This window comes from Anolis sagrei, chromosome Y (assembly GCF_037176765.1).
Source record: "Anolis sagrei isolate rAnoSag1 chromosome Y, rAnoSag1.mat, whole genome shotgun sequence".
NCBI lineage: Eukaryota > Metazoa > Chordata > Lepidosauria > Squamata > Dactyloidae > Anolis > Anolis sagrei.
This window is the reverse complement of record NC_090035.1, coordinates 46,669,619-46,690,649: the sequence shown is the minus strand read 5'-3', so window position 1 is coordinate 46,690,649 and position 21,031 is coordinate 46,669,619. Positions and strand designations below refer to the sequence as shown.

General features: G+C 43.6%; 1 pseudogene; it reads right to left on the bottom strand.

Moving 5' to 3' along the window:
- Nucleotides 1-5,511, bottom strand: part of LOC137095615 (ATP-binding cassette sub-family C member 6-like) — an 89,594-nt pseudogene extending 84,083 nt beyond the window's left edge.
- Nucleotides 5,512-21,031: the final 15,520 nt, after the last annotated feature.

Here is a 21,031-nt window from a genome sequence, read left to right as displayed (position 1 = left end):
CAAGCAGCCATGAGAAGCAGACTCCAGAATCTCCCCCTTTGGCATCGAGGACGCATCCAGGCTCATCTCAGGACTCTCAAATGGCTCTCCATTTATCAGGGAAGCTCTTTGCAGGGTTAACGGAGACTCCTTGGGATGGTCCTGGTTTTGATCCCAAGCTAGGTGTCTGGCATTATCAGGGTCAAGGTCCAAAGACTTGCAGGTGGTCCTCCCTTGTGTGTAATCTAGGGGCTGAGCTAATGGATGATTCAGTCGGCAAAGCAGCCTCCCAAACTGATTAAACCGATCAGCTAGGTGGTTGTATTCTGCAAACAGCAGACTCACCAGTCTTGGGTCCAGTCTTGCACCCTCTTGGCCAGGTCCCTGATCGTCCAAACAATTTAAGCAGTCTGGCCCCTTCGGATTTTCTTCCTGGGGTTTGGATGAATCCAAAATCGCATTCAGATCCAGGAACCCCACAGGGCTGTTTGTGGTTCCCTCATGGCAATCCATGGAGGTGAAGTTGTAATTTTTTTATTTTTTTATTTATTTATTTGAGCTCTCTCTGATCTTTACTGAGAGAGGGAGTACTCTGACCGCGTTGTAATAGATGGTCTAGAAGGGAGCGTTCTAACGTTGTAATGGCAGCCACACTCTAACCCTCTAATCTTCCCCTCCCGCGAATCTTACTCACGAAGAGCAATTAAACTCAGTTGTAAATCTTCTCTGGGGAACAGTTTGGCTCAGATGTAAATCTTTCTCACAGAGAGCAATTAGCTAAGTTGGCTAAGTTGTAAATCTTTCCTCTGGTGAGCTTCTTCTCCGGAGCTCTGCAGTGTTGCTGCTACTCCGTCGCCATCTTTGTTCATTGTTGTTAGCAATGCTTCTTAAGGCCCATTCAACCTCACTCCTCAGGATGTCTGGTTCTAATTCATTCACCACACCGTCATAACTATTATTTTATTACAGTTATTATTGTTCTGTCATGAGCTGGGCCTGTAAAGAATTTCCTTTAGAACAGGTTGTGCAACCTTTGCCCAGCGGGAAGCCCAAGGAGAAGTTCTCAGAGGTTTTCCACCACAGATGATCTTTAGATGGCTTGTGAAGTATAACAAAGTCCTGTATTAATGAACAATCAAACAGAAACTTCTCTTGTCTTCAGTAAAGTTAAACAAATGATTCCAGGCTTTAATGCAACAAATGATTCCAGGCTTTAATGCAACTGGTGGCTTCCTAATCTTGGTCACGAAGGACAGACAACTATCTTCAATAACTTCTTCTTTACTTTAAAGGAAAATCCCCTTTTTAACTTCTCCCAGGCTGACTGTAATCTAACCCTTACTGATGTGGGCTCCGCTACCGGGTCGAACTGCGTCTCGAAGCATCGAGTGGACCTACCAGTAAAGGCTTAGATATTCTCCAGCTGGAGTTCTTTGGTCTTCCAAACTGTTACCCTTCAAAATTCTTCAAAGCTTTAGGGCTGTTTCCCTGGAAATCTTTAGAATCTTTGGAGGCTCTTAAAACTGTTCTTCCCTGGAGAGTCTTAAGGGTTGAAGTTTTTGTACAGGGGAAGCTTGCACACATCCTGTACATTAGCTTTCCTTGCTGAGACTAACTAAAAATGGCTTCCTTCCCTTCCCAATTGCCCTGAGCAAGGGGAGGAACCAAACTTAATAATCATGGACAGGTGACTTGCCCTATGACTGCAACCAAAGGAAGCCACCTTTCTGCAAAGTCCCTGAAACATTGGACTGCAAGCAAACATTTAATGCAAAGCAAATAAAGTTGGAGCTCCTGGTACAGCTGTACCAGCACAATTATTATATTCTATTATTATTACATTTATTATTTTACTCTATTTCTTATTATTACATGTATTATTTTCTCTATTATTCTTACATTTATTACTTTATTATTACATTTATTATTTTACTCTATTATTATTGGAAGGATACACAACTACTGATGTCTTAACTAATGTAATTTTACTGGTATCTATTTTTATTTTGAAATTTACCAGTAGATGTTGCATTTCCCACCCTTGGCTTATACTCAGGTCAATACAGTTTCCCAGTTTTTTTTGTGGTCAAATTAGGTGCCTCAGCTTATATTCGGGATTTTTAAACACACTTTTAAAATGCAGATTTTGGCACTGTCTGGAAGCACCCTGAGCCACCTTTATAATTGTTTTAGTTCAAATTGCAGCCATCTTCATTTCTTAGCCAATAATAGACTTGGGCACATTCTCCATTGCCAGATATTGGCCATCCCAGAGTTACAAGCATCCAAATTACAAACGACTCATAGTTAAGAACAACAGGAAGTGAGAGGAATGTTCCCATCAGAAGGAAGGGAAATCAACTCCTGGAAGCATTATTATCAGGGGGAAAGAGTGTCTGCACTAAAGGTTTACCCATAATCTATGTTTCCATAGCAAGCCACATTTTTCAAAATCCAATGATTAGGGACAGAAAGTGAGGTGAAATCTCAACAGACAGCAAAACAAATATGTGTGTGTGTGTGTAAATATTGTGTGTGTGTGTGTGTATGTGTTTGTGTGGCTGGAGTTACACTTTACATACAAATTCAATTTAAGACTTACAAATTCAACTTAAGAACAAACCTACAGAAGCTCTCTTGTTCATAACTTGGGGCTGCTTGCAGTAGCATCCTCACTACCTCTTGGAATTGGAACTTTCACAGGGGTGGTGGACCCATTAAGATGGTCCGCCCCAAGAGACTTATGGATCCAGAAGGACTGCTGATGGCTCTTGGGGATGTTTCCGTTGCCTTGGATGGTGATTCTGTCGATGCCCTGGTCGCTCACTGGAATAGTGAGCTGACTAGGGCAATAGTCACGATTGCTCCAGAGCACCCCCTCTTAAGTCGCCAGGCTAAACCATCTCCTTGGTTTAATGAGGAGTTGGAGTTAAAGCAAACAAAGAGGTGGCTAGAGAGCGTGTGGCGGAAAGACCCCAGTGAGCCAAATCGAACACACCTATGCCTTTATCTAAGGGCGTATGGCGTGGCAATAGAGGCCGCTCAAAATGCTTTCTATTAGGCCAATATTGTGTCCGCAAGGAACCGTCCGGCAGAGCTGTTTCGAGTAGTCAGAGGGTTGCTGAAGCCCACCTCGCGAGATAGGTCCCCTGACGACTCGGCAGCTCGCTGTGAAGCCTTTGCTCAGTACTTTGCAGAAAAAGTTGCTTTGATCCGTTCGGGCTTTGACACCACATTAACAGCAGTCTCTGAGGATGTAACACAAGCATCTGCTTGTCCGGTTTTGTTGGATTCGTTTCGATCTGTTCAACTCGTCATCAGGGTTCTTGGGGAGGTGAGGCCCACCACATGCATCCTAGAACCCTGCCCTTCCTGGCTGGTAAAAGAAGCCAGAGGGGATTTGGCAGAGCGGGTAAAGGTGGTGGTTAATGCCTCCCTTCAGGAAGGCAATATTCCAGCCAGCTTAAAACAAGCTGTTATAAAAACCGCTGTTGAAAAAACCATCACTGGACCCCACTCAATTCGTCAACTTTCGGCCAGTTTCCAATCTCCCCCATTTGGGCAAAGTCCTGGAACGTGTGGTGGCCTCGCAACTCCAGGAGTTCCTGGTAGACATGGGCTATCTAGATCCGATGCAATCTGGCTTTAGGCCGGGACATGGTACTGAGACAGCCTTGGTCGCCTTAGTGGATGATCTTTGCTGGGAACTGGACAGGGGAGGGTGTCCCTGTTGGTTCTGCTGGACCTCTCTTCGGCCTTCGATACCGTCGACCATGGTATCCTTCTGGGATGCCTCGTGGGAATGGGTCTTGGGGGTACTGCTTTGCAGTGGCTCCGGTCCTTCCTCAAGGGTCGCTCCCAGAAGGTGTCACTAGGGGACTCCTGCTCGACTCCTCGGCCATTGTACTGTGGAGTCCCACAGGGTTCAGTACTGTCTCCTAAGTTGTTTAACATATACATGAAGCCGTTGGGAGAGATCATCCGGAGTTTCGGGGAACGGTGTCATCTGTACGCAGATGATGTCCAACTCTGTCACTCCTTTCCACCTGCTACTAAGGAGGCTGTCCAAGTCCTGAACCGGTGCTTGGCCGCTGTGACGGACTGGATAAGGGACAACAGATTGAAACTAAATCCAGACAAGACAGAGGTACTCTGCCGAACAGGGTATAGGGTTACAGCCTGTGCTGGATGGGGTTACACTCCCCCTGAAGGCACAGGTTCGCAGTTTGGGAGTTCTAGATTCATCGCTGAGCCTGGAGCCCCAGATTTCGGTGGTGGTCAGGGGAGCTTGTGCACAATTAAAACTAGTGAGCCAGCTGCGCCCGTACCTTGGGAAGTCTGACTTGGCCACGGTGGTCCATGCTTTGGTTACATCCTGTTTAGACTACTGCAACGCTCTCTACGTGGGGTTGCCTCTGAAGACTGCCCGGAAGCTGCAGCTAGTCCAACGCTCGGCAGCCAGACTACTAACGGGTGCTGGGTACAGGGAGCACACCAGTCCGCAGTTACACCAGCTCCACTGGCTGCCAATTAGCTAACGAGCACAATTCAAAGTGCTGGTATTAACCTATAAAGCCCTACACGACTCCGGCCCTGTTTACCTCTCCGAACGTATTCTTTCCTATGAACCATCAAGATTATTAAGATCGTCTGGAGAGGCCCTGCTCTCGGTCCCACCAGCCTCGCAAGCACGCCTGGTGGGGACGAGGGACAGGGCCTTTTCAGTGGTGGCCCCTCTGGAACTCTCTCCGATTCGAGATCAGAACCGCCCCGTCTATCCTGACATTTAGGAAACAGGTGAAGACTTGGTTATGGAAACAGGCATTCGATGAGTGAGCCAACACCCTGAGATATGGATGGAGGATGATGAGCAATGATTTTAGTGTGACGACTGACCATTATAGTTATTATAATTATAGTTATTGATTGTAATTGCTGTTTTAATGTTTTAGTGTAATATGCATTATGATGTATTATTGATTGTATGTGATATTATGGTTGGAAACCAGTCTGAGTCCCTCAAGAGAGGTGAGAAGGCCGGTATACAAAACTTTTAAATAAATCTATATATATAAAAAGGGAAAGGGCGTTCAACGGGACAGCAAAACACGAAAACCCCCTGACGAAAACTCACCCAATTTGCCGTGCACATACCTCAACGCACAAGGTATGCACAACACTCATCAAAATTCCAAACAACATTTCAACAAACTCACAATTACAATAACCAACTGAGCATGTGCAGTGCTCAGGGGAGGAAGTACACATGCAATGCACTCTGGGAACTGTAGCTCTAGAACGCGGTCTACCCGCTGATGCTGAAGCCCTGGCCTGGGAGTTTGAGCTCAGCCGGCTGTGTTCACTGGGGGCCAGGATGTTGTGCGACCTGCGGAGGCTGCCCAGGAGGACCTGCTGTGCGCCTTCCTGGCCCGGCCGGGAGAGGACGTGGCTCGGCTCTGCCAAGGACAGCCCATCGGCCACCGCAACGCTCGGCCCAGGCTGTCCCCGCACACCACCGTCTGGCTCCGCCATCGGGGCAGGGGAAGGAGGGAAGGAAGCGGGAGAGGGAAGGAAGGATGGAAATGAGGGGAAGGGGTGTAAATAGCAAGGAAGGAAGGAAGGAAAGAAGAAAAGTGGAAAGGGGAAGGGAAGGTGTATGAAGGAAGGAAGGAGAAGCTGAGAAGTTATATGAAAGAAGAAAGGTAGGAAAGAAAGAATAAAGAGAGAGAAGAAGGATGGGAAAGAAGGGAGAAGGAAGGAAGGAGAGAGGAAAGGAAGATAGATAAAAAGAAGAAAGGGAAGGGGAAGGAAAGGTGTCAAAAGGAAGGAAGGAAGGAAGGAAGGAAGGAAGGGGAATTTGGGAAGGGGAAGAGAGGAAAAAAGCAAAGGAAGAAGAGAAAGGAAGAAAAGAAAGAAAGAAAAGGAAGTCTGGAAGTCAAGCGCGAAGGAAGGAAGGAAGGAAGGAAGGAAGGAAGGAAGGAAGGAAAGAGATAGAGAGGGAAGAAAGGAGAGAAAGAGGAAGGAAAATAAAAAGGGAGGAGGAAGGAAAGAGGAAGAGAAGGAAGGAGGAGAGAAGGAAAGAAAAAAGGGAAGGGAGGAAAGATGGAGCAAAGGAAGAAGAGAAAGAAGGAGAGAAAGAGGGAGGGAAGGAAAGAAATAAAAAGAAGGATGGGAGCAAAAAGCTAAGGAAAGAAGTAAACCGGTAGAGAAGGAAGAAAGGAAAGAAGAAAAGGAAATGAAGGAAGGAGTGAAAGAAGGAGAGAAAGAGGGAGAGAAGGTTGGCTACAGCAATGCGTGGCGGGTAAAGCTAGTAATAAATAAATAAATGAAGCAAACAACTAAGTGTCAGTTAACACCTCCCAAACAGACGATGCCTCCAGGCAACAAAGGTCAGGCTGCATCTATGCAAATACCCTCACTAATTGACTCTGCAGCTGCAGGCTGTTCAATGCTAATCAAGCTTTGTAATTGCAACATTCACACTTGCTTCAAACAGGCAAGGGTTCTTTCTCTCACCCTGGACATTATTCCACAGTTATATATACACCCCACTTGCCTCACTAGCAACAGAACCTCTGAAGATGCCATTAGCCACAGGTGTAGGCAAAACATCTGGAGAGAATGCTACTGGAACATGGCCAGACAGCCCGAAAACCTCACAGCAATCCAACATTTAATGAGCTAACCACAGCTTCAGCCACTGTTTTAAAAACATGCGTTTTCTTACCCCGCAAACCACAAAAATGTGATTTTGGAAAGAAAAGACGCTCTGGATTCAGGGCACAGGTTCTGCAAAAGTTTGAAGAGCAGGGAAAACTTCATATATGCAACTTGTTCTGTTGCCGCTGGGCTTAAAACGAATTGCTTTTAAAACAGGACGTGCAACTTTAGCCCAGTGGGAAGCCAGGGGGCCCGAAGAGAAATTCGTAAGGATTTTCACTATAAACAGTCTCTGGAGGGCTTGTAAAATATAACAAAGTCTTTTATTGGTGAACAATCAACAGAAACTTCTTTTGTCTTCAAAAGGTTAAACAAATGCTTCCAGGCTTTGTGCAACTGGTGACTTCTAACTGTTGCTTTTACTCTAAAGGAAAATCCCTTTCCAAAACTTCTCCCAGGCTAACTGTGATCCTAAACCTAACCGATGTGGCTCCACTACCGGGCTGAACTGCATCTCAAAACCAAGTGGACCTACCAGTAGGCCTGTAGTCACTGAGCTGGAATTCTTGATGTTTAAAGCTGTTATTCCCTCCAAAATTCCTCAGGGCTGTAAGGCTGTTTCCCTAGAACCTTTGGGAATCTTTAGATGCTCTTAAGACTGTTCTCCCCCGGGAAGTCTTAAGGGTTGAAGCCTTTGTACAGGAGAAAGTCTGTACACGTCCTGTACATTGACTTTCCTTGCTGTGACTGACTAAAAATGGCTCCCTTCCCTTCTCAATTGTCCTGAACAGGAGGCAGAACCAAACTTAACGATGATGGACAGGGGGCCTGCCCTATAACTGCAAACTTTAACAGGAAGCCAACCTTCTGCAGAATCCCAGGCCTTGGGCTGCAAACAAACACTTAATACAAGGCAAGTAAAGTGGGAGCTTCTGGTACAGCTGTACCAGCACACAACTAATACAAGGGCATCAATTCCTCCTCAGAAAGACTGGACATTTGGTGGGGAAAAGAAAAAGGAAACAAAATGGAAAGAAAAATTGGAAGCCTGGACAAAAACATTAATGAAAGATTATCCATATAAAACCAGCAAAAAGGTCGGATTCTTACAGCATCAATGACAACTTTTGAGAAGAAGGGAGGCTGATCTATGATGCAGCAGAGCCCAAGTTCCAAAGAGACCAAGGTGAAATAAATATATGAAGTAACATGATGGAAGGGAGCGCTTCTGAAACCCTGCAAAAGTAAGTAATTTATGGTATTATTTACATACATAGGATACCATTGGCTTCTAATAATTTTCAAGACAAATAACTGAAACTGTGAGTTTATATCTACTATCAAATTCAGTTCACAAAGGTTGGAGAAAATAGAAATGCTCCAGAAGCGCCGGCCAACTTCTGAATGGGGAGAAAAAGAGAAACAGGAAAAAATGCCAGAAATCCAGCACTTTCCGGCTGGGAACAGCACAGAATGCTGTGTATTTTTCTGTGGACCAACGCCTGAATCCACAGATGGGCAACACATCTAAATGTTATATTGTGTGTGTTTGTGTGTGTGTGTGCAAAATTTTAAATTTATTGTATACAACTGATAAGCAAAAAAAAAAACATTAACTAGCAAATCAGGTACATTGCAACATCCTAAGAAATCCTTTCCTTCCTTCCTCACATCCATGAACCCATCACCCATGACTTCCATCACTACTCACTGTGAATCTTCTCTTCTATCTAACTACCTAATAAAAGTGAAAATATGTATGTGGATGTGGCTGGGCCACCCACTTTCACAGAGAGGCTCCCACTCCCGCAAACAGCTTTAACCCACAGTGCTGAGGAGCTACCAAAAGCCCTCCCTCCAATGACATTTCATGTTATAGCGAGTGCCTTGAACATGTAGCCCAAGCCCTGCCAATGTCCTCCCCAAACACCATACTGCCCACCACCCAAGGAATGCTTTCATTCGGGGACAATTTCATCCTAGATTTTACATGTTTCCTCCACTACAGACATCCCTGTGTTTCTCTCCATTGGTGTGGAATTTGCATGATCCTGCCCACTGCCTCTCGCTAAATCCTTTCATAATCTTTTCAACTCTGTCTGCACAACAAACAGAACAGAACTAATCAACAACTACACATACTGGATGAGTTTGGGGGATTGACTCCACATGATGGAAGTTGTAGTTCACCCTGCATCAAGTCAGAGCACTGTGACCCCCACTGACAATGGACCTGGACCACATCTGGCACACAGAATCCCATGACCAATAAAAAATATTGGAGAGGTTTGGGGGGGGGGGGAATTCACCTTGATTTAGAGCCATTGTAGGTACTGTGATTTATAGTTCAACTGCAATCAAAGAGCATTCAGGACCCCAGCAACAATGGTCCTGAACCTAACTTGGCCCATAGAACCCCCGTTACCAGCAAAAAAAAATACAGGAGGGCTTTGGGGAAAATTCACCTTGATTTATAGGAATTATAGTTCCCCTACATCCAGACAGCACTGTAAATGCAAACAATGATGAATCTGCACCAAATTTGGCATGCATACCCGATATGCCAAAATTTGAATACTGGTGAGTTGGCAATCAAAGAGCACTCTAAACCCCACCAATGATGGACCTGGACTAACTTGGCACACAGAACCCCCATGAGCAACGGAACTTACTGGAGGGATTTGACGGGACTGACCCATCATAGTGAGAGTTGTAGTTCATCCTAAATCTGGAGAGTATACTGAACCCCACCAATGATGCATCTAGAGCAAACTTGCCCGACATGACAAACTTTAAGTACTAATGGAGTTTTTGGGGTTAACCTGGCATGATGTGAGTTGTAGTTCACCCACAACCTTATGCATTTTGTAAAAAAAAAAAATTTCAATGCATTCTTGAGAAGGGAAATAATGGCTTAGATTAGATTATAGAAATATAGTCGTATTTAGGAAAAGAAGGGGGATGGAAAAAAATGTCACTATAGCTTTGTTGCAGCCAGATTAACAAAATCAAAATCTTGGAAAGGTGAAAAAGGACTGTTTAAGAAAAAGATTGGAGAGAAAGGTTACTAGACTATATTCAAATGGCCAAGCTATTGAATGGTATCCAGGGAGGAAATAATGAAGAGTTCACCAAAAAAATGGAGGCTGGTATTTGAATATCTGGAAAGAAAGACAATATCCGCAAGGGGGCTTTACTAAAATAGTTATAAGTGTGATGATGCAAGTGCCGCCACCTATGTATAGAACTGTTAGTTGCAAGATTTAAACTGTTGTATCATGCTTAATCCTGCCCCTTTTACCCTGCTTATGTATAGCTGTATGGATTGGTTACTTATAGCTGTCAATCAGTACTATTTGGCTCCACCTCTTCCTGCAGGAGGGGAGTGCTTCCTTTCTTTTTCATTCTGCCATCAGAGTTCCTACCATATGGACATAAGAGACTTGACTCTAAAGGACCCTGATTTAAGTTACCTCTTAGCACCAATTCTGAGGTTTTCTACCCTTGGGACTCATGCTTTATGTCCAGATCATCCTGGACAACATTGAGGAGACTCAAGCGCCTTCAACCCAGTTCTTTTGGCATCAGAGGAAGATCCTGAGTCTTCGAAACATAGACCATCTGAACTGGGGTTGTGGTTTGCTCCGGCATTCACAGCCATTGAGGAAAGAGGAAACTTGGTGAGGCTTCTCAGCTTCAAACACCTTGGACCCAGGACTAATTGAGACTGTAACGTATATTTTCCTTCACCCCTCTGAAGTTTCCAGCTCATTGCTTTCAGAAATAACTCTTTGTGATCAATAAAACTTATTTTGAGTTATTTACAGCATTTTGGGTCTTTGAGAGTTCCAGTTTCCTATAGGAGGGCAAGAAGCAATCCCTTGGGGGAAAGATACTACATCCACCCCTCCTTCATTAAGAAAAATAGCCCCCAAGCACGACAGCACAGTGCTAAGAAGGGAAAAGAAGGAACCAAAGGGTCTTATTTTGCCAAGCCTATAGTCTCCTATAGAAAAATAGAGCCAAAGGGACACCTGCCTTTGTCTCAGAAAAGAAGCCTGCCTTCTCCTCAGAAGGGAATTCCAGCCTTTGCAAATTTGATACATTTTCCTGGGGTTCCCACCTTTCTGCATCTCAAGCAAGCCACAGCAATTGCAACAACCAGCCTTTGCAGCTCAGCCAGCTCCTTGCAAGACAAGCCCTCTGCAAGTTGATACATTTTACAAGGTTTCCAGCCAGAAGCAACAAACCTTCTGCAAAGCTACTGTTTCTTCTACCATTTCCAGAAGCAAGGCTTCAATAGCAGATTGCAACATCCAGTTGCAGCTGTTGCAAGACCAACCTTCTGCAAAGTGTTACTTCTGTAGTTTCCAGCCTTCTGCAGCTCCCGCCTTTTTTTCAGAGCCAACCTCCAGCCCCCCCAAGGTTGAGGGGTGGGAGAAGCCAGCCCTAGCAACAGTCTCTGGGAGCTTGCAGCAAGTCTATAAAGCTCAAGGCTTAACTTCCCAGTTAAGCAATAAGCAGATATTGTAATTGTCTTTTTTCAAAGATTGCATTGCCTTTTTTGTGTGCTTTTTCAATTGTATGCTTAAATTGTATTGCATTTGTACTGTTTAAAGTGTGGGATAAGTTTCCTTTGAATTTTGCATTATGGCAAGTCAAAACTTTGAGGTCCCAGAAGTTAGAGTCAAATCCCCCTGCCCTGTTAGGCAAAAACATCCCACAGAGAAGGCCATGCTCTGTCTTTTGCAACAGGAAAGCTGGCTCCATCAAAAACTTAAAAGACCTTGGCAGAACCTGCCTACATGATTCAATTGGGGCTTCTTTTTGCCTAAACAAGAATTTGTAAAGGCCTTCAATGATGGGGGCGCTATTGCAGAAGAAATAATTTATGTACTGAACAAAATTAATACCCTAGAGTCTTTAGATAGGGCTAAAGAAATTTCTTTTAGCCTACAGGAAGAGAGGAGGCACTACAGCGCAGTTCTATTGGAACTAGAGCCTAGTTCCTTATCCAAAGGTGCAGAGGAAAGGGTTCAAGGCTCCCCATGTGTAAGCCTTAGATCCAGGTTGATTAAGCTTTCATCTAAAGCTGCTAGCATTAGATCCAAACATTCGTCCAGGCACAGCAGTTCCTCCCAATCCTCACATTCATTTGTTAGTACATCTTCCAAAGCAGCCTACTACAACAGAGAGGCTGTCCATTTGGAAATTAGAAAAGAGGTTTTGAAGCAGAGGCGTCTGCAGAGATGGCCAAGCAAGACCTGGCCTTTGACGAGGAGGAGCTCCTCCTTCAATAGGCCAAAGTCCAGCAGGAACTGCTTCTGGCACAGGCTAGGGCGCAGAGAGAAATAGAGCTTGCAGTGGCTAAATCCAAGCAAGATAAGCTACAATGGGACCTAGATCTGCTCCAAACAAAAAAAAAAACACACAGCACAGAAAATAGCCAGAGCCAACATTCTAGCCAAAGCCCTACTGCAGGAACTAACCCAAGAAAACCTTAGCCTCCTGCCATCACAAGAACCTACAGCGAAGGTCTCAGCACACCTGCATCTGGAACCACCGGTAGTGCAGACTCATGTCTCCTTCAACCGTTCTGAAGATTGCTCATCTGTTCCAGTGTTCACGACTTCAAAGCCAGCCCATTCTCCCAAAGTGCAACAAAATATGGCAGGGAGAGTGCCATCGTCTCTGACAGAGTCCATCCCTGTAATTAGGCCTCAGAGATACTGCCTGTCCACATGGGAACCAAAGGATGACATCCTTCAACAGGATCCAGATGTCCCCTCAGGTTGGCAAGGCATGGCCGGGAGTGAACCACCACATCCATCTCTGCCAATTGTCCCTTCGCTGAAGACGAAAGCTTTAGAGGTACTGCCTGCCAGCAATCTGCTGAACCCAGCATCTCCTACCATCGCGACAAGACGTGTTCAACTGAAGAACATTGACTTTGTCACACCACAGCAGACTCCTCAAATGTACCCCTACACACCGGATTTGCAATTGGGCTCTCTCCTGCGGAATCCAAGAAGAGACATCAGAGACAAATGGGTCCAGATATTCACTGACCGGCCAGATGACTACCTTCTTTGGAAAATTACCTTCAAGAGGGCCATCCGAGATTTCAAGCTAGAAGCGGCTAAAGAATTGTCCCTTCTTATGGTGTGCCTTGGAACCAGCTCAGCTGAGCAAATAAAGAGACTTTATGCTGCTCATGTGGCAGACCCCCAAACAGCATTGCCAACAGCGTGGTCTCGCTTGGACCAGCGCTACGGTGCAAGCACTGAGATAGAACCATCCCTCATAGATTGACTCAACAGGTTCCCATCACTGAAGATGAAAGATTGGAAACAGCTTTGGGACTTCAGTGATCTTTTGTTAGAGCTAGCTTCAGTCAAAGGAAATCCAGAGCTGCCAGGATTGGCATGTCTGAACCAGCACACGTCGCAGAGTGCCATTCTCTGCAAACTTCCCTTTCCCCTTCGAGAAGCTTGGGGAAAAGAGGTGTTTAAGTACAAGGAGGCAAATGCAAATGTATACCCGCCCTTCAACTTTTTGGTGGATTTCGTTCCTAAAGCAACTCATGAGAGGAATGAACCTCAAACAGGTCTTCCCACTATGTACCAAGGCCTAAAGCCTGAAAAGCCCTCCAAAGAAGACAAAGTGCAGGGCAAAGAACTTAAAAGGAACTTGAGTGTCAAGTTGATAGACACTACTCCTCCAGCTTCGGTTCAACCAGTTGGCAACAACAGCATCACCTGTTCATTCATCAAAGGCCACACAGCCTAGCTGAATGCAGAGAGTTCACAAAGAAGCCCTATAAAGAACGGCTCCAAATAGTCGAAAAGCCCAAGGTGTGCTATAGATGTTGCGGCTCCACTATTCACTTCTCCAAAGACTGCAAGGAGAAGGTGAAATGTCAACACTGCAATAGCCTCAAGCATTGCTCTGCAATGCACAACTTCAATTCTGCTCAATTCAAACCAAAATCAAAGTCTCCTGTCAAAGAAGAAACCAAAGATGACCAAAAACCTACAGAATCTCAGGTAGCTCTCAAGGCTCCTGCTGTTGCCTGCACCAAGCTTTGCTAAAATAACAACAAGCCCAGGATTTGTCACCCAATCTACCTGGCAGAAGTGTATCCAGACATGCAGCCGTGGAACAGAAAAAAGGTCTACGTTGTCTTGGACGTCCAAAGTGATGCTTCTCTTGCAACCCCAGAGTTCTTTGACATGTTCGACTTTCACAGCAAGACAGTGGAGTACACCATATCCACTTGTTCAGGAAAGAATAAGATGTATGGCAGAGTTGCGACAAGGTTCAAAATTTTGCCTTTTGGACAAAAGGCCAGTAACAAACTTCCTGACCTTATAGAATGCAGCCTGATCTCCAGGAACAAAGAACAAATAGCCACAAAGAAGGTGGTACAAGCCCATCCTCATCTCAAAGGCATCCAAGATCTAATCCCAGCTTTAGATTGGAAACAGACATCATCATGCTTATCGGCGCAGATTGTCCCATGCTGTTCCGTATTAGCAACCAAATTGAAGGTCCTACGGGATCGCCCATAGCCCAGCAGTTGCCTTTAGGATGGATGGTGTTAGGCCCAGTCTGCCTGAACAAGATGTTCCAGCCTGTCACTAAAAGGTATTCACTAATGCAAGGATATGCCAGCCACATTTCAATTTGTTGCAAGGGAGTAATGCCCGATTACTCTTCCATCTTCGAAGTCACAGAAAGAGATGAGCAAACAGCCTTCTCTAAAGATGAACAGAAGTTCCTTGAGATTATGAACAACCAAGTCACTCAAGACCCTCAAGGTAACTGGATAGCACCTTTACCTTTCAAGCCAGAAAGACCGTCTCTACCCAACAACAGAGATGTTGCCCTTCATCATCTCCTGTCCTTAAAAAGAAGGATGTTAAAGGATCCCAAGGTGAAAACCCAGATCACCCAGTTTGTGAAAGACCTCTTCAGCAGCAACTATGCTGAACCAGCCAGTGCATGTGTGGAGAGAGAAGAGCAGTGGTTCCTGCCATACCACAAAGTGACACATCCTCAGAAACCCGACAAAGTCCACATTGTTTTTGATGCTAGTGCTGAATGTCAAGGTTAAGCTTTAAACCATGTTCTTCTTAAAGGCCCCGACTTGCTTAACAGCCTGCTTGGAGTTCTTTTAAGGTTCAGAGAAAAGCAGTATGTAGTAATAGCCGACATACATAAAATGTTTTACGCATTCTTAGTTTGCCCAGAACATTGAAGGTTCTTGAAGTTTTTATGGTTTAGAGATACTGAGTCCCTCTCTGACGTGACCGAATACCAGATGAGGGTTCACATGTTTGGTAACACTCTGTCTCTGGCAGTTTATTTATTTATTTATTTATTTATTTACTTTATTTGTATACCGCTCTTGCAGTTAACAACACAGTTTCAATATACATAGTACAAAATCATTGGACATTTAAAGCAATAGTGAACGATTAATTAAACAACAAACATCAAACATCGATATAGCAAATCTATCACGTCTCATTGATAGAATCAGAATCCAGTCTCATTATCCTTATTCCGTGTTCCAAAAATCGATTGCACTGCCTAGTTGAATGCCTGTTCGAAAAGCCAGGTCTTCACTTTCCTCCGGAATGCCAACAGGAAAGAGGCCTATCTGATCTCTGCAGGAAGGGTGTTCCACAGCCGAGGGGCCACCACTGAGAAGGCCCTGTCTCTCGTCCCCGCCAGGCATGCTTGTGAAGCTGGCAGAATTGAGAGAAGGACCTCCCCAGACGGTCTTAATGTCCTAACTGGTTCATAGGAGGAGATGCGTTCGGACAGGTAGAATGGGCCAGAACTGTTTAGGGCTTTAAAGGCTAAAGCCAGCACTTTGAATTGTGCCTGGTAGCAAATTGGCACCAGTGGAGGGCAAGAAGCAATCCCTTGGGGAAAAGATACCACGTCCATCCCTCCCTCATTAAGAAAAATAGCCCCCATGCGCGATGGCACAATAAGAGTAGATTTTATTAGATACTAGCTTGGGTACTCGTTGTTGCCTAGGTTATTACGTAGATTCCAATACCGTTTTTTTTTTGTTAAGAACCCAACACTAACATCTTTCCTGAATCAATCATGCAGTGGATGGGCAACACTTTATAAAACAAACTATTCAAAGAAGCTTTTTCTTCTTGCCTTATACTGCAGTCTATTGTCCCCGGTTGTCACTTTCATCTGACAGGCTGACGGCATATGATTATGACCATTGTTTGTTTATTATTTTTATACTTTCCTCTATTTTTCATTCTTTTCTGTATCACAGCAAGCTAGGTGACTTTGGGCAAGTGATACTCTCTCATCCTCAGAGGAAGGCTAAGGCAACAAATCTTCCCAAGAAACCCCCATGATAGGTTTGCCTTAGGATTGCCAGATGTCAGATATAACTTGAAGGAACACAGCTCCAATACAACCTATATGCATTCAACTCGTGAACAACCAAGGTTAACAACTGTAACTGAAACTGTAACTGTAACTGAGAGATTTTATGGTACACTTTGAGTCAATGTGCAGTCCTAAGCATGTATATGGAGTAGAATGGCAGCCAGAGTATCTTCATATAGGAAATATGCCATAAGTTGGAGACCCCTCCCGCCAGCACCAATTGCTGCTCTGGGCCAGAGTGAATATATAAATATATTATAATGATATATTTTATATTACATGTAATATTACTAATAATATTACAATATAATGGTATAGTACAATATAGTAACATATAATACTGATATTGCACTATGCTAATAATATAATATATTGTATGTATATATATCTTGCAAGCTGCTCTGAGTCCCCTTCAGGGTGAGAAAAGAGGCATATAAATGTCGTAATTAAATAAATAAATAAATAATAACATTACGGGACATCATTAACAACTGAAACACCTTCCCGAGCGTCTAGTATTTTGGAGATAAGGGAACCCATAGCAGACAGAAAAGATAGGAACCAATACAGCAACAGGACACTGGAAGGCTGGACAACTTTCTGTTGTTCTGTCTGAGTTAGAAATAAAACCAGGATCTATCAGGAAAAGCATGGAGGGGGAAATAATATAAAATACTTAAAAAAAAAAGAAATCCAAGCGATAAATGCAAGCAACTATGATGGAATGCCCTAAGGCTAAAACCTTTTTGTTCAGACAAGCTTTTGAAAATGGAGGTTTTTAAGATCAATTCAGGAGGTGCTGTGGTTTTTAACTTTGAATTTGTTTTAATGGTTTTAACTGGGAATTTTTAAATACTATTTATATTTAATCCTGTTTCAATGTTTGCATATTTGTATATTTTAAATGGTTATGGTGATGCTTTATGTTAAGCCGCTTTGAGTCCCCTTTGGAGAAGCTAAAGTGGGCCATGATGATGATAATGATGATGATAATGATGATGATGGTGGTGGTGGTGGTGGTGGTGGTGATGATAGGGCTAAACCACTAAACTGCTGAACTTGCTGACTGAAATGTTGGCAGTTCGAATCTGAGGAGCAGGATGAACTCCCACTGTTAGCACCAGCTTCTGCCAACTTAGCAGTTTGAAAACATGCAAATGTAAGTAGATCAACAGGTACCTCTTGTGCGGGAAGGTAACGGCACTCCATGCAGTCATGCCAGCCACACAACCTTAGAGGTGTCTACGGACGACACCAGCTCTTTGGCTTAGAAATGGAGATGAGCATCACTCCCAGAGTCGGACACAAATAGACTTAATGTCAAGGGGAAACTTTTACCTTTACTTCAATAATAACAACAACAACAACAACAACTGCTGCTCTGGCAGCCAAGCAGAGCTGCTGAAAACAAAGAAGAGCAGAAAACATGCTCATCACAGTTCAGAACCAGAGTTGGGGCATGCCTTGAAAACCATCTTGGCCAATGTCCTGCTTTATATGCTTGAAAACCACTAGTCAAGGAGAGTTCATCAACCCTCTGCTACATTAGTACATTTGTTATTGAACTAACAAATGGAATCTATCCTCCTACTTAATTGCAAACTGTTCGATCTGGAAAAGCAGACAACACAAGAGGTCCTCAGCTTTTGATCTTCTAAATCAGTGGTTACCAAACTTTTTTGACTAAGGATCACTTGACAGGGACTACTCTTCAACGTTAGTACGAAAAGGGTAATGAACCAGTTTTTGGTTATTTGGGGTGCTGATTCAACTTTAGATTCGGTTTGGTTATTTGGGGTGCTGATTCAGGAATATGCATTGGATAGACAACTCTCAGCTCTAGTTTCTGGTACAGAACATATGCCATCCAGTAATCACCGAACGCTCACCCACAGAAAACTATATTTAATAAGTTTTGACACTATAAGAAGGTTTCATACGACCAGTTGCTCTTGTTGCAATGGTGCAGTAATGGTGAGGCCGTGGACCATATTTTTGTTCTTGTGGACCACCGGAGGTCGATGGACCACATGTTGGGACCCACTGCTCTAAATAATCTTTGATAATCCTGGGAGGAGCTTCTAGGAATTAGATGTCAAAATCCATGGGCCAAAGAGTGAGGACCACTGTTTTGTGTGGACGACCTCTTAGATTGGGAGCTGCCCACCACCGCTCTAACTGGGCTCCAGTCCTACCTCATCCATTGTGAAGTGTGTCTCTCCCAGTGTCACTACTGTCCTGCTCAAAATGGACTACTGGGAAGCAGTTTTCTATCTTCTCCAAAGCAGGACAGTAATGACCTGGGGACAGCAGTTTCATATACTGTTAGACAGACCATATAATGTTTCCAAGTAGCAGCTCTCCCAAAAGGGATGTCTGTGCATGCAGTTTGCTGCACTTCGTGCTTTTCTGAGACCTTCTACACAGGCCCTAAAATGTGGAAGAAACCAGGATAAAAAGACTGTGTGTGACTACATGATGTTTGCCAAAAATATGTACTGGATTGCATCAACAGCTGAAAAAGATGTGTTTAAAATCCAATTTCGGCCACAAAATGCACATATTCACATGACTGTATATCCCTGGACTCAAGAAAAAGACATGACATCATTGCTATATGCTGGTGTGGACTGCCCCAGTGCATGTGTGCATTTAAACGGCACTCCAAAGGGTCACCATTTCTGCACATTGGGGGCTGTGCAATAGTGATTAGAATGTGGAAGGCTGGGTGTGTTGTTTTGTGAAGTGTGCTGGGGAAAGCACTTAATTTCATTGTACAATGTACAATGACAATACAGTTATCTATTCTGTTCTATGAGGGCTGTAAACAGATGGAGCCACAGACAAACAGGTAGCTCGATGGAAGCTGAATTGGAATTCGACTTCCATGAGAACTCTCTGCAAGCATTCCTTTGTTCTGATGTTTATGAAATTAGACAGAAGTTGAAATGAAAGAATGGGTACCAGCATGGATGGCAAGTGACCCCAAAGGGAAGTGGGGCTCAAGAGGAGAAAAGGCAGAAGGAAGGTGAGGAGAGAGAATGACAAGAATCTGCTTGTGTACACATTCATATATCCACACCAGTGCTTATGAGATCTGGCGCATCTTGGAGAGTCAGTTTAAACAATTTAAAGAAAAAATTATGTTGGATGTCCTGTGTCCATCTTGCAGATTTCTAAAATGCATGACAATTGAACCTGTCAGGACCCATGGGGAGCATTGGCCTTCTGTGTTGACTGGATTGTGCTGCTGCTTGATGAGTGCTCCCTGGGTGAAGTGGCCGCCAGGAACAGCCAGAGTCTGGACTCACTCCAAGTAGGAAGGGTCTTTCCTTTCCAGGTGAAGACTGCTCTGCACCAGAATAGGAGCTACTCCCACAACTCAACAAGTTTTGATGTTCCATAAACAAAAAGGGAAGAACAAGATGAAGATGAAATAAAAAAATAACTAAACAAAAAGTAAGTGTTAACCTTACCATAGTAACCAGCTGTAACGCACAGCTGATGATGAGTCCTGGATCTTGTTGAATCCCTTGGTTTGCTTCCCAAAGAATGTAGAATGTACTTGCAAAATATGTGGCAAAAAAACCAAAGCCAAGAACCTTGGAACAACGTGAACATCTGGCTCAGAACACGACAAGATAAACATCAGGAAAATGGACAAAGGGTTGGCACAGACTTGCTACATCCATCCCTACATACAGTAGAGTCATGCTTACTAGGCTTGGGCGGTTTCATTCGTTAATTTCGTAATTCGTTATTAATTTGTATTTAAATTAGCTTACGATCCAATATTGAGCCATGCAGGAATAGTGTGAGGAGTAAATTAGATTCGAAACAATTTTTTCAATTTATTTCGTAATTATTTCGTTATTATTTCGAAATAATTTCAAAATTATTTCGTTATTATTTCGTAATTATTTTGTAATTATTTTCGCATGTCTGGTGCAAGTTTTATAGTTGTTTGTTTTATCACACCAACAGTCAACAACAGAGGGAGAGGGAAGCTTCAGAAGTTCCCCCTATCCCATTTGGAGGGACAATCGCATCCGCCATTAATGAATCGATTCGTAATTATATAAAATTTTGTAAATTTTGAAATTTTTAAAAGGAAAATTTCGGAATTCTTTTAAAAAACAAAACGCGATGGACCCCTAAAAACGAAAGGAGTTTAGAAACAATTTTTTTCCGTTTTTACCCAAGCCTAGTGCTTACCCAACATAAATGGGCTGGCAGAATGTTGGATAAGCGAAAATGTTGGATAATAAGGAGGGATTAAGGAAAAGCCTATTAAATGTCAAATTACATTATGATTTTACAAATTAAGCACCAAAACATCAAGTTTTACAACAAATCGGCAGAAAAAGCAGTTCAATACATGGTAACGTTATGTAGTAATTACTGTAAATGTAATTACTACATAACGTTTGTAATGTAGTATTACTGTAAATTTAATTACTGTAAATGTAGCACCAAAACATCACAATGTATTGAAACAACTGTGGATCCAGATGAGAGGCAGATTGTGTTGGATAATACAAAATGTTGGATGAGCAAAGGTTGGATAAATGAGACTCTACTGTATTTAGTCATTTTATTTATTATTTATTTGAACGTATATACCGCCACTCCCCTGGGGCTCAGAGCGGTTTACAAGAATGGCTAAAATCTAACAAAATTTAAAAGCAATTTAAAACAATTTAAAAACAGCATTATCAAATGTTAAAAGCCTGTCGAAACAGGTATGTCTTACATGCCCTGCGGAAAGCTGGTAAGTCCCGCAAGGCACGGACTTCAGGTGGCAGAGTATTCCAGAGTGATGGTGCCACTGCTGTGAAGGCTCTGCATCTGGTTGCTGTTAGACACAAGAGTAGTAAAAGGTGGCACCTCTCGTCAAACTCAAATTTGACAGGTGACACGCCCACTTTGGGCCGGAAGTCGCTCCCCCTCAAAGCCCCAGATG